This window comes from Mytilus californianus, unplaced genomic scaffold (genome assembly GCF_021869535.1).
Source record: "Mytilus californianus isolate M0D057914Y unplaced genomic scaffold, xbMytCali1.0.p SCAF_1, whole genome shotgun sequence".
NCBI lineage: Eukaryota > Metazoa > Mollusca > Bivalvia > Mytilida > Mytilidae > Mytilus > Mytilus californianus.
Window position 1 is genome coordinate 133965189 of NW_026262581.1, and position 14508 is coordinate 133979696.

Genomic DNA, 14508 nt, shown 5'->3' on the forward strand with positions numbered 1-14508 from the left:
GTTTCTGTTCACTAACTTTACTTTGCCTCAACCAAATGTTATGAAACTTATACACAATGCTTATTACCACAAAACACAGATCAAGTTTGAAATTGGGTTGTGTCACTTTTACCGTTCTTGAGTTATGCCCCTTTATAAATGGAAAATTGCTAAATCTGTCGTTTCAGTTTTCTAACTTTAGTTTGCCTCAACCAAATGTTATGAAACTTATGCACAATGCTTATAATCACAAACGGTCTTTACTACGTGAATCCTGCATCTGTATGTGGAAGTAGACTCCTGCATATTTACAAGCAGGGGCATCTGTGGCCCATAGACACATTCTCCATTTATTTATCAAGATTTCACTACTAAGATTATTTGACATTTCTTCTGAAATATTCAGGGACTGCTCATAAAAATGCAATCCCTTCTAACTGTTTATTGTGAATTTCAACAACAATACTAGGCAAGAACAATAGATTTTTCAACAATAATATCCTTTATACATAGTTGCAACAATTTTAAAGTAATATAATAGCTGTTTTGAAAACAAATTTTAATAAAACTTTGACACAATAGATCAATATAGTTGCCGCACCATTCTTATTTTGGGATTTAATGGTGTAAAGGAATGTCAATGAGATTTTTATTTGATAATGAACAGTACACAGAACAAAGGAAACGTAACTCATTTTCTTTTTTGTTTAATTGGACTATCACTTGTCGAAGTGTCCTAAAAACATACTGTACAACAGCAAACTTAAACCTGTTACTATCACAATACTTTCATAAAAACTTTATTAACAATTTGATTTTTTTAGCAGTGATTTTTTTTTCAATTTGATTTCCCAATGTTAAAGGCTTTGAGTGCATATTAATTTTTTATAAGTACAGAAACATGTCGAACACATCATTAATAAGTTATTCTTTGGTTTACTTTACTATCCAGTAGACAATGGATAAGCAAAAATTCACTGACATTTTCCCAAACAAATAGATTATACCATTCCATAAAAACCATCATTGTATATATACTTATATCTTTTGCTTTATGAACATAAGGAATTACATAAATATCTACATAATGATACTTTATTGTAAAATAATCTAACATTTATATGCAAAAAATGACATTACATAGAATGTTCAAATAGGGAAAAAGATCAAAAATATGTATGAGTACTTTTACCTTATTATTTATGATAGAAAATGAACTGCTTAATCACAATTATACATTTTTACCTGGTAATGACAGGTACTGAATTAATGACATATTTGTTAGAGGTGAAAAAAAGTAAAATTATGTTTACTCAAAGTGTCAGATATATTAAAATGTTTGTGTCAAATTCCTAAATTCTTATTACTACTTTAAATATAAATTCTTTATTCCAAAAGCAACACAGCTTATAGGTATCAAGTACAATAAATTTTATAGTATGTGTAAAGATGTGTTTTTAAAAAAAATGGTAAATTATCACAAAATAATTGTATGACTCAATTAAACTGTATATACTTTATACTGTAATCAATATTACAAATAGCCAATGGAAATAACTCATATGTTTAAGATACCAGATTACTTTTTGTTTTATTTCATGATCTGTATGTATACAAAAGTAAAAAAAGTTAATTCTTAAGTCATAACAACCATGCATCATCACATATAACAAATATTTGTCAACCAAAGGCAATTTTCATTTTCAGAATTTTTGTCATTTCCAGCTAATATTTCACTTTTGTAATTAAAGCTTGAAATTTAAAATACAAAACTGAATAAAAAATAATCATTATAAATATTGTGACAGTACTCACATTTCTCTATTGTGTGCCATTATTTCCCATTCTTTGCAGAAAAATGCAAATTGAACTATTAATATTCTAACAGTTAACAAAAATGTCATATGAACAATAGTTTCTAACTCTGACACAGCAATAAAATCTGCTTTCTCACCACAAAAACATCCTTTTCGAATCAATTATTATTTTTTTGACAATGAATTTTCCCTCCACATGTTGGTCAATGTTAAAGGGCCTGACTACCTGTTGATATGAAGTGTGAAGTAATCTGTAACAAACACAGATTTACCTGTAAACAGCCTTCCATGTGATAGAATAAATTACTTATTAAACCCATATTAAACTGTTAAATCTTGCAATCGCTTCACAAGAGTAAACATTCATAATGGAAAATTATCATATTAAAAAAAAACAAGTTGTTACACTTGTAATTCAGGCATTGAATATTTTTTATTAATACCACTATGAAATTAAAAAACATAGTTCTTTGGCCCAAGGGTCATGATGAATCAAATAAAGTAATTTTTCATTGACGAATTGGTAAAAATTGACATATCAGCCGTAAAATCTCTGATTTTTGTCAAACAAATCAATTAATTATTACCCAAAGTTATATAAAATATGCACTGACATAGTCAAAAATATTTGGGTAAGAAATTCCGTTTACACCTTGTAAGTTTTCTTAGGTAACATTCATTGTTCACAATCTCATATACTATCTTCATTCTTTTTCATACAGTTATAAAATTTAATGTCAGAAAGCACTTATCACATTATGACACTGCATTGTGCTTAGACATTGTGTGGTATGAATATTGTGTTATGGCTATAGTCAAACCTGGTTTTAAGGGTCACCTCCTCAAGATGGAAAAAAAAAGTGTTCAGGATCCCCTGTGTATTTTTCTACATCGCCCTTATATAACGTGCACAGCAGTACGAGAGCAGAATGCACGATGTGTTAAAGTTTATCAATAAGTTAGAATACATGTGTTCTCTTCCTCTGGTAAATACTTGTTTTGGATGCAATCGCCAACAGCTTGATAAAATGTTTTGATTTTGTATTTTAAGGGAAATTAACAGGGTTGTCAGAAAAATTTGGGTTTAGGGAAAAGACATCACAAAACCATATTTAAAAAACTGGCAAGGACATTTTTATTGCCATTAAACCAAAACTATAAATAAAACCTTCCAAAAACTAAAACCATATCCTTACAAAAATCTAATCCCAAACTTAAACCATAGTTTAACATAAATCTAATGCCATACCATATATACTAAAACCCTTAAATAAACATGTTCTGAAATGAAACCAAGTCCTTATAAAGATCTTATCCAAAACTAAAACCATATCCTATCATCAATATTATCATAAACTAAAACCATATCCTAACATCAATATTATTATAAACTAAAACCATGTCCTACATTGCAACCATATTCTAACATAAATCTTATCCTTTACTTAAACCATAGCCCACATTGAAACCATATCCTATATTGAAACCATATCCTAACATAAATCTGATCCTATACTAAAACCTTATCCTATATTGAAACCATATCCTAACACAAATCTTATCCTATACTAAAACCTTATCCTATATTGAAACCATATCCTAACATAAATCTTATCCTATATTGAAACCATTTATTAACATAAGTCTTATCCTATACTAAAACCTTATCCTATATTGAAACCATATCCTAACATAAATCTTATCCTATACTAGAACCATATCTCACATTGAAATCATATTCTAACATAAATCTTCTATACTAGAACCATATCCTATACTGAAACCATGTTCTAACATATATCTTCTATACTAAAACCATATCCTATACTGAAACCATGTTCTAACATATATCTTTTATACTAAAACCATATCCTCCATTGCAACCATATTCAAACATAAATCTGATCATATACTAGAACTATATCCAACTTTAAAACCATATCCTATAAACATAAATCTTATCCTGACCTATACTTTAACCATATCCTACAATGTACATTGAAATCATATCCTTACATATACATATCCTAAATTAAAACCATATCCTACATAAATCTTATCCAAAATAAAAACCATATCTCTTTTGTAAATTGATTGATCGGTTTATGTTTCCTTAATGTTAAGAATAAAATATTTCTGGCATGTTCAGGATGAGAACAAGTTAACAATTAATACTTATATTGTTTTGTTTTTAAACTACAAGCTCTGTTGTTCCTATTGATTGATTGGTGTTTAATGCCACTTTCAACACTATTGTGCTATTTCGTGGCATTCAGTTTTTATTGGTAAAGGAAGCCGGAGTGCACAGAGAGAACCATGACCTTCGGTAGGAAAACTGACAATCCTAGTCAATTAAGATTGGAGTCGAGTGCACCTGCCCCGTGTGGGATTCGAACTCACAACCTCAGTGTTGACTGGCTAGTGATACAGTAAATCGACAACTCAGACCACTCCGCCACCAAGGCCCCTGTTGTTCCTATTGAGATATTTCTAACTAATTCATTTTTTTTTCTGAAAAATTTGAAATTTCCTACAACTGTCTATGTTTTAACATGCTCAATCACTTAAAAAAATCATACATACTAACATTAAAAGATCTTTAAGTGATAAAATAAATATAAGCCAGTCTCAATAAATACATAATTACACTTAATATCGAAAAATTACATAGGTAACAAATCTGATTATGATGTAGAAAGATTTTATCTAACTAACTTATAGGACACCCTTCTGTTTTCAGACCTTAAACAAACACCAAACAATCATATGACACTAATATCATAAAGAATGTGTAATTAGACAGGTAAATTACAGGTATATAATCTTATTTGTCTACAAATATTTTCACCTGTCCTTTTGACAATAGTTATTTAGAGGTTACCGAACAATAAAATAAATACCATCGTTGTCCCTATCAGATCCTCACGACACCTTGCGTCCTTTGTTCAAAATTCCAATATTTTTTTAGGTTTTGCAATAAAAAATTTGATGATCCTATAATTACCACAATTTAAAGAGTTTAGAATCCACTTATGGATTCATTCAAAGTGGTTTTAACAAAGAATTACAAAAATATTTATATTTATCTAATGTTGCATCTAGAAAGCTATTTTTAATGAAAATATCATCAGTCAGTGCAATTCTCACGCTCCAAACACAATGTTTGACTTATGTTGTTATAAGAACATTATTTCACATGTAACTATACAATTTTAACTTCTTTATACCAGCCTTTGTTAACACCTACAATAATTATTACCCACTTGGACTAGAATTATTAACAAACAATTTCTTCTTCACTTCTTTCTCTATTGAATTTCAATAAAAATGTGCAAATAAATGCAAAGTTCCACAAGCAAATACCAATGAGAAGATATGAAACAATGAATGTTCCTGTTTACTCTTGAGGGTGATTTTTAAGTGTCTCTCTATTTGGTACATACCAGTAACACCCTGTTTAAGGAATCAAAATATACAGTATACTAAAACTGAACATAATTTGAATGTAACAAAAAAAATGTTAACTGTAAAAATATTTGGCAAATACAAAATCTTCAAGTTTTAACAAATTCTATCAGTAATGATGTCATCATTACGTCATAGTTGCACAAATAATGGTCTAAAGGGTTAACTACATTTTGCATAAATTTGGATGATTTTTGCCTCAGAAAATATTTGCCACATGCACATACTAACATAATTTTTTGTTAGAATATGCATCACACCAAAATCCATTTTTCTATTACAAATTTATATTGGTCAAATGGTGAAGTCAATGTTTCCAGTAAGGTAGTAGTCCTTTTAATGTATTTAAACAGTAAATTTGGCTAAACAAGGAATTACCAATAAAAGTCTAATATACTATAAAGTTGAGTTATCACTGTTCTGCTGATTTGACTTTTTCACATTTTAGATTGTAAATGATGTTTTTTTAATTTAAAAACAATGAGTACGAAATTTTGGACTTCTTGGCCTCATTCCTTCTGTAAAAATAACCTTTAATACTTATTTGTCTATGAAAATGGTCTTCAAGATTTATTTTTAAATAAAATAAATAAATATTTACAGAACTACTTGATCTGCATGAGAATTCATACTCTCATTACAATACAGAATTTATCATTACATGATTTTTTTTTTTAGAATTCTATGACATTGAACAATGATATTCAAGCTTACATTCAACAAGAGACATTTGATTTCCTGGTATATGGCTCTAATACATCATTGAAAATCTTATATTAACCAGCAACATCTAATAAAATAACATTTTTTGAAAAGTTGCTTGAATATTAAATCAAAATAGTTGTTGAAATTCTTCAGGATCTTAAAAGTGTTTCATTCACATGTCTGTTGCATGATCTATAGCTACATACATCTTATCACAAATTAGAAAATCCTATTATTTTGGTCTTTTCAGAATTTTAGCCTCTTACTTAAACTTTGATATGACACACCAAAACCTAATTCCTGCAAACTAAGCAAATGCTAGGGAATCAACAATTGTAAATCTTATTATCAAACCTGCCATAGAAGGTATCATTTCATTTCAAACATTCAAATGATAAGAGACTCTTCCCTCAGAAACTGATCAAACAATTTTAAAACTATTTAAATGTAAATAAAGTCAATTCCAACCTACCTATTCAAAGAAAACTTATCCCTCAAATAATATGATGAAATATTAAACTCTCATATAATTAACACTTTATAGTACAAATTTAATATGTCATGATGAGTTAATGAACAGAGAGCTTGGTTGTTAATTATTTCAATAAAACATGATTAAAACCTTAATGAGTGAAAAAGACATAAAGTTATCACATATAACATGACAGCTGACAAGTGAGCATGCCAAATAGGTACAAAATTCTTACATATTTAAAATTAAATTTGCACATTTTTCTGACATATTTTGTTGATGACAACTCTTGGGCCTTACAATGATTAATAAAAACTGCCTGTAAACATTCAAAATAATATGTAAACACTACAGACCCAGAAATATATCAACTGCAGTGTATCCTTAAGATGTAAATAGTTCAACACATGTGTTTATGTGAAGGGTAGCTTGTGATATTTGTAGAAAAATAAAATTTCTGATTGTCAATGAGACATCTGTCCATAAAAGATGAGAATGTAAATATGTATACATTTAAAGGTCACTGCACAGCCTTCAACAATAAGCAAATACTCTTATCACAAGACATGAATGCCTTAGTAAACCTGCATACTTGAAATTTTTCAAAAACCAACTAATAGATAAATTACCATATAACTACATGTATGTGTGAGTGGATATCTCTTTTTGCTGTGCATATTTGAATGTCTTTTTCCTTTTTCAATACCAATTTGCTAAAATGTTTTAACAAATTTCAGTTTGAATTCATTCAAAACAGAAGTCATTTACTTGATTTGGATAGTAAAAATATTTTTTATTACACTGCACTTGCTTCTTACTAACATCTGTTAACTACCATTGGGCTAAAACTTTTTCACAAGTTGATCAGTACTTCTAAAGTTTGCCTGATGAGAAAACTTTATATTGAAATATGTAATTACTTCAAATTTAGTAAGACATGACAGTTAATAAATTATTAATATCTATGCAAATATGATACATGTTTTCCGATTTAATATAATAAAATTAATATATAAATGACCTATTGCAGGTAATTACAAAGGTGCTGAAATTAAAGAAAGTAAATCAACTCATTACAAAAGGTTGATGCATATACTGCTTGAAATTAAAAAGAACTGAATTCAGGCTTGGGGCAAGCACATTCAGTATGTAGCAAAGTTAACAAGCATGCCTGCCAACTTTTGAAAAGACCATGGGGGTTTTAGTGCGCGATAACAATTCCAAAGGTTACAATTTTTTGCGGCTTTTTTAGTGTGCGCTTTTATGTACTCTAGAAAAAGTGTCATATAACTTTTTCTTTATGGTAAGTTGATGAGCTAATAAGCCCTTTTTCTCCATTTTGTTGCATGATTCTTGTACTTATATTATTGTGAAGAAAAGATGAACATAAAGAAAATCAGTGTTTTTGAGAGTCAATGTTATCAATCATCAAACATGAAGATTTAGTGACTGATTCAGATAATGGCATGCAAAAAAAGACTCTCAAGACAAATATTCAATACTTTCACAATGAACATATCTATTGATTAAAAATCATTCTCTTAATTTTTACTTTCACAATGAACATATATTTTAAAAAGAAATCATTATTTTATTTTTTTTTGTGGTAATTTTTTGGTGTTTTGATAACTTTACTTCAAAATTTATCTTTATAACTAATTGGATGAACAGATAAAAGTACCAGTCAGCATCATATATAAGACAATTAAAAACTGTGAATCTTATACAATCACATGCAATACATCTAGTTGAAAGTTTCAATTTATAGAATATAAACAGTCTAGTATGAAACATTTATAAATAGTGTTAATTTAGTCATGACTTCAAATAAATAAAGGGATGGTTTTAAATTATTTAAATTATTTTTTAATCCCTTGAGCTGTTTTTTTTCCGTGTCATTAATAATTTTAATATGAAAATAACATAATAGAAAACTTTAAATTTAAACTTGATATTTTGTATATGAATTTTCCGCATACCTGGAGTCAAATCCGCTATTCCACATGAAAAGTTTCCTTTTACTAGATGTGCCCCTTACAAAGAGCTCTACAATAACAATTGTTTTGTACTGATGAAATTTTAATCTGTCAATTTGTCGACATTCTACCGATTATCATAGTAAACATTTGTGTCCAATCAAATCATGTAGAAAAAATAGTAATAGCCATATACAATGTCTCTTTTAATGACAATGTTATTTGTATTAAGGATAATACCAGGGTCGATACCTACTAATTTGTAAAGTTTCCATCGACAAAAGTAGCTCCAGGGTGTTTTTCTATGTAACTAGTCCAATTATTGTTCCATGGACCGTCAAATCTCAGGTCAATTTAAAATTCAATACTTTTATAAAATAACTGAGTCTGAACTCTGCGGTGTCATCCTACAAGTTACAATTATGTTGTCACTGAAGATGAAAAATGGTGGGAAACTTTTCTACATACATAAAGTTTAATCAGAGACATTCAGTGGTTTAAACATATAAAAACACCTTGTTTTATATAAAAGAATGTAAAATATGAATGTATATATATATCATTTCAATGGAAAACACCTAACAAATACACATTAATTCATATACAAAAACATAAAAAATTCCTAGGAAGGATTGTAGTTAATAGACACAAAGTTATTACAAAACAAATAAACTGTAGATTATCATTTTGCACTAATTTGATGTAAGTTTAACCAAAAATTACTCCATTATAATGTTTTTGAATGTATAATTTTACTTTTAACAAAATATTTAATAAAAAAATGTAAATCATATGGACTAAATAGGGCAACATTTCTGATAACTTACACACCATTGACTCTATCTACAGATAATAGCATAACACAATGTTCCCAGAACTCATACAGTTCTAAAATTTGACAAAAATGTTAATCAAAGTTTTTCACAGTTATCCTTACAAGAAACAGCTTATATGTGATAAAAACATATGAGTTGAGATAAATTTAAATAATTATTGAATATAGAAGATAAATGGACAGTCTCTGTCATTATCTACATTATTAATTTAGATTATAATTTCTTTATTCTCATCCAGAATATGAATGAACTACTTTCCACAGGACAAAAAACAAACAACAATCAATCAATCTTAGATTAAAAGTCAAATTAATGAACCTTCCAATAATCTTAAAATAAAGCAATTATCTTATAATAAAGGTTGTCTCTATAAAGCAATCACATAGTCTAAGAATATTATTTTTCAAATTTTTTTATTAAGATGTTTTTGGGTGCTGGAATTTCTAGCCAAATGTTCATAACATATTTGTTTAAAGGTAATTCTGTGGGCATATTATTTATCTATGATTAGCTTAGTTTTTCATTTATTCAATATTTCATCTGTCCATGATCTGATCAGAGCATTTTATGAAAAACAAAAAAACTACTTTAATTTCACATTAGCTTGTAGAAGTTAACGGTGAAGAAAAACCTATAATTGCTTACAACTCAAGTCGATAGTTGTCTCATTGGCAATCATACCACATCTCCTTATTTTTATATTAAAACAAATAATAATACCATTTTTTCCCCAAATCAGCTGGTATATTATCAGATTATAAAACAATTAACATCTCTTATTTCATATTATCATTTAGAAATAAAAGAATATGGGGTGGATAAAACAATTAACTTATTTGATTTAATGTTAGTTTGTAAAAAATAATGGTAAAGTTAAACATTTATAGTGGACCAGTCTATTTCAGATCAGCTGGTATATCATCAGTTGATAAAACAATTAACTTCTTATTTCATGTTAGCTTTTGGAAATAAAAGAATATATTGGTTTGTTGAATAAAAACTGTTTTTGTATAACTAAACCTTTTCTCATTGAAGATTATTATAAACTGTTCAACATTTAATAACATAAAAGTAATAACATGATGAAAAAGACCAAATCAAGCAGACCCACATCAATTACAATGATGAAAAAATCAAAGTACTGAAGTACTGAACATCGGATGACCACAAGTTCTTGAGGATGGTCAAAAGCACTTGTCTCAGAAAAAAACAACATATCTCTTTACCTGAAACTGAGGTTAATGTGCAGAGATATATTTTTTTCTGAGACAAGTTCGTGCGTGGATGATGAATAAATGACAGGAAATTCAACTTCACCGTAATAACTATTATATTGTAGTGATACAAATCAGTATACATGGTGGACACTTTTCTGTAAAAATTCGATTTTTCTAAGATTGGATACGAGTAGGCATTCATATTTTCCCGCAAAAACAATTACAGAGTTACCGGTCCTCGCAAAAAGTTCTCTGAGATATTCTTCCGCATGCTTTAACACAATTTTTCGGTACGTCTGCATTGATATTATCAATGATTTTTTACTTATATATATATATATCTAACTACAAAACATTTTCATATTATTAATTTATGTTGTAAACAAAAATATTTTTATCAGTATTCATTGAAGAGATGTATTTATATCAAACGATAAGGAATGTTATTTTGCATTCGTTTATGTGCGCATATTTATCATGTTTATAGATCGGTTACAAACCCAAAACTAATTTACATAATGGAAATCTAGGCGATAGCAATACATCTGAATGACCCCAAGGTCATCGCGATGTAAAAACAAGTCAAGAACACCTTAAATAATTTATACTGTGATAAAATTGAACCAAGCAAACACAATCAAGTAAAAATAATTGAAAAGAATTATCTACAGTTATAGATGAAATAATAATTTGAGACACAATTATCATTTCATATCATTAAGTCTTGAATTCATTTAATATAACAAAATAAGTTTACAGAAACAATACTTTTAAAGCTATTCAGGTATGGCATAACAGTTTACATTTATTTTTTGTTTGTTGTTACATTAAAAATGTAGCTACATTGTTTTCCAAATATCTTATATTACTTATCCTATATCATTTTTTTCTTTAAACAAATATTATTAAATGAAAATTGAAAGCATAAAAGGACCAATTCAAACTTGATTAAGTATAAATATGACAGTAAATTCTTGATAAAAACCTACCAACTTTTTTTTACTACATCCTTTATTCCAAACATGTATGAAAGTTTTACATTCCTTATTACTGCCCACAACATTCAGGATTGCCCTCTCCTCTTAAATTCCATTGGTCAGTTCAAATCTGTACTAAATATATTAAACGCATCATAAGTAGTGAAATTACAAGTTTCTATCGATGTAGTTAATAAACAACTGCTGATATTCCTTGAATAAATATTATCATTACAGTGGTTATGTATAATCTGACCATCAAAGAAATATTTGTCAATACAGAGAATTGTGGGCCATAACACAGGTTGATAGGGAGCTTGTAAACTTCGCCTCATTTACCGCCAAATCAAAAGAAATTAAATGGATTTTCTTTTAAAAGAATCCATTATGTACAGTTATATTACAATTTTTTCAATCCTGCTATAGATTTCACCTTTCTACAGATTTCATTAAAAGATTTACACTATTCATAAATGAATCAATATTTTTTTCTCTTTCATATGACCAAACTTTTATGTATAGTGAAGGAAAAATGTGGTGTGTGAATACAATAAAAGTTGGCCAAATAATTCATCATTCATGTTCCTTAGTTATTTAGACTACAGGTTAATGACATTCAGTGAATAACATCATTGTATAGACATATAGTGTTATTTTTATGTTTTTTAACATAACATCTTATAATTCAAAATATGATTTTATGAAATAAAGGCTAAACTTAAAAAATTTATTCACAATTCACTAATTCATAGTTAATGTACATGACTGAAGTTTTCCTTCAATTCACAAAAAAATTATTATTGGATAAACACAGAAACTCACAGTTATTAAAATATTTACGATGTAGCTCTTTCTTTTTTTATAATTCTGGGTGTTTTGAAATTTTAAGAATATAACAAAAAATAACAGGAAAATTAGAAAAAATTGTTAAGAAAATAATTACATTAGTAGTTTCAGAGAAAAAAGCTTGTTAGATCTAAATTTTCTGGTAACTAGTGTAATATAATAAAAGTTATTTCAGAAACAAATAGCTACAAAGACAGACTAGGAAATCACCTTGTAGAGAATCACATTACTATTTTGTTAAATGATGTAGTAATTTAGCAATATGCTAAAAAAAAGACATACCAGTAAGCCATTGAGAGTACGGTATAACATTTTATAAACTAAAAGATTAGCTGTTGAAAACCTCTATTCATTATAAGGAGTATAGGGGAAAAAAAACCACTTCAAAGTGTTGAAAAGTTTGCACAAAAACTCACCATATGAAAAATTGATGAATGAGGTTCAAACAAAACTTTTGATCAAATTCTTTAAATCTGAATTGTTTAATATTAAAATACCAACACGAATGGATTATAGCTCTCAACAATTTCAAACCAGACAATTTACAATGACAAAAGCTACTTGGGGGTTTATCTGATCCCAGTAATACTACTTTTTAATGTCCCAGTGACAAAAATAAATTTCAGTTATTTCCTTGCATTGTCAAATAAGTTGGATTGCTAAAATATAAATGATACCATTTATACAGATTTCTCATACAGATCAGAGACAGATAAATGAATTACCTGACAAAAAAATGCACATAGTTGTTTTCTTTAGTTAATTTTTTTGTTAAAACTAGATGACATTTTGCCAGAAAGGTCATCACACTGGATTATCTTTATTCTAAACTTCTTTTTTTCAATAATATTGATAGGTTATGTTTTCATAATGATTTCAGGCTAAAATTATAAAAACAGATCACGTCACAGTGGTGTGACCATACTTGTATGACAACAGTGGTGTGACCATACATGCATGATCACAGTGGTGTGACCATACATACATGATCACAGTGGTGTGACCATACATGCATGGTCACATTGGTGTGACCATACATACATGATCACAGTGGTGTGACCATACATACTTGATCACAGAGGTGTGACCATACATACATGATCACAGTGGTGTGACCATACATGCATGGTCACAGTGGTGTGACTATACATACATGATCACAGTGGTGTAACCATACATACATGATCACAGTGGTGTGACCATACATACTTGATCACAGAGGTGTGACCATACATACATGATCACAGTGGTGTAACCATACATACATGATCACAGTGGTGTGACCATACATGTATAATCACAGTGGTGTAACCATACATGCATGATCACAGTAGTGTTCCCATACATGCATAGTCACAGTGGTGTAATCATACATACATGTATGATCACAGTAGTGTTTCCATACACACATGGTCACAGTAGAGTGTGTGTTGTCAAAGGAAAGCCTTTTTTCAGAATAAAAGTAATGACAACACTGGAGTAACATCGCATGATCTAAACCTTTCCATTTTCTAGATTTCTTAATAAACTCTTAATCTAAATAATACTCTGTTTGAACAACTGTTGAAACACTGCATCATGTTTTTTTCTTGTCTGTGTTGTTAGGTTGCTGTTGAATTGGTGTTTACCCTATACTGTGGATTAATTTATTTTCCAGTGTACCAATTTTCATGGAATGAGGAAAAATTGTATATTTTCCTTGATATTTGATGTCATGGTTTTACCAAGATCAGCATAAAAGCTTACAAAAAATTTGTTCTTTGTTGAACATTGAAATTTGTATTTCTCCTATACCCACGAAATCCATGACAATTTGTATTTCACCTATACCCACAAAATCCATGACAATTTGTATTTCACCTATACCCACGAAATCCATGACAATTTGTATTTCACCTATACCCACGAAATCCATGACAATTTGTATTTCACCTATACCTGCGAAATCCATGACAATTTGTATTTCATCTATACCCACGAAATCCATGACAATTTGTATTTCACCTTTACCCGCGAAATCCATGACAATTTGTATTTCACCTATACCCACGAAATCCATGACAATTTGTATTTCACCTATACCCACGAAATCCATGACAATTTGTATATCACCTATACCCACGAAATCCATGACAATTTGTATTTCACCTATACCCACGAAATCCATGACAATTTGTATTTCACCTATACCCACGAAATCCATGACAATTTGTATTTC

At 28.8% G+C, this 14508-nt stretch overlaps 2 protein-coding genes across 8 annotated transcripts in view; one reads left to right on the forward strand and one right to left on the reverse strand.

Annotated features, from left to right (window-relative positions):
- LOC127735389 (transcription factor BTF3 homolog 4-like) overlaps positions 1-14508 on the forward strand; it is a 198597-nt gene that overhangs the window by 100348 nt on the left and 83741 nt on the right. The window lies entirely within an intron of this gene.
- The window catches only part of LOC127735163 (uncharacterized), a 30557-nt gene that overhangs the window by 4340 nt on the left and 11709 nt on the right, over positions 1-14508 (reverse strand). For 2 of the 7 annotated variants that reach the window (XM_052245273.1, XM_052245306.1), the window contains one exon: positions 11453-11579. The exons of 1 other annotated variant lie outside the window; for it this stretch is intronic. The gene's annotated coding sequence lies outside the window, so the exon portion shown is untranslated. Of the gene's footprint in view, positions 1-243; positions 430-1794; positions 2074-8417; positions 8509-11452; positions 11801-14508 lie in introns of those variants that run through there. 4 more of the 7 variants (XM_052245297.1, XM_052245279.1, XM_052245269.1 and 1 more) reach the window with 4 other exon arrangements.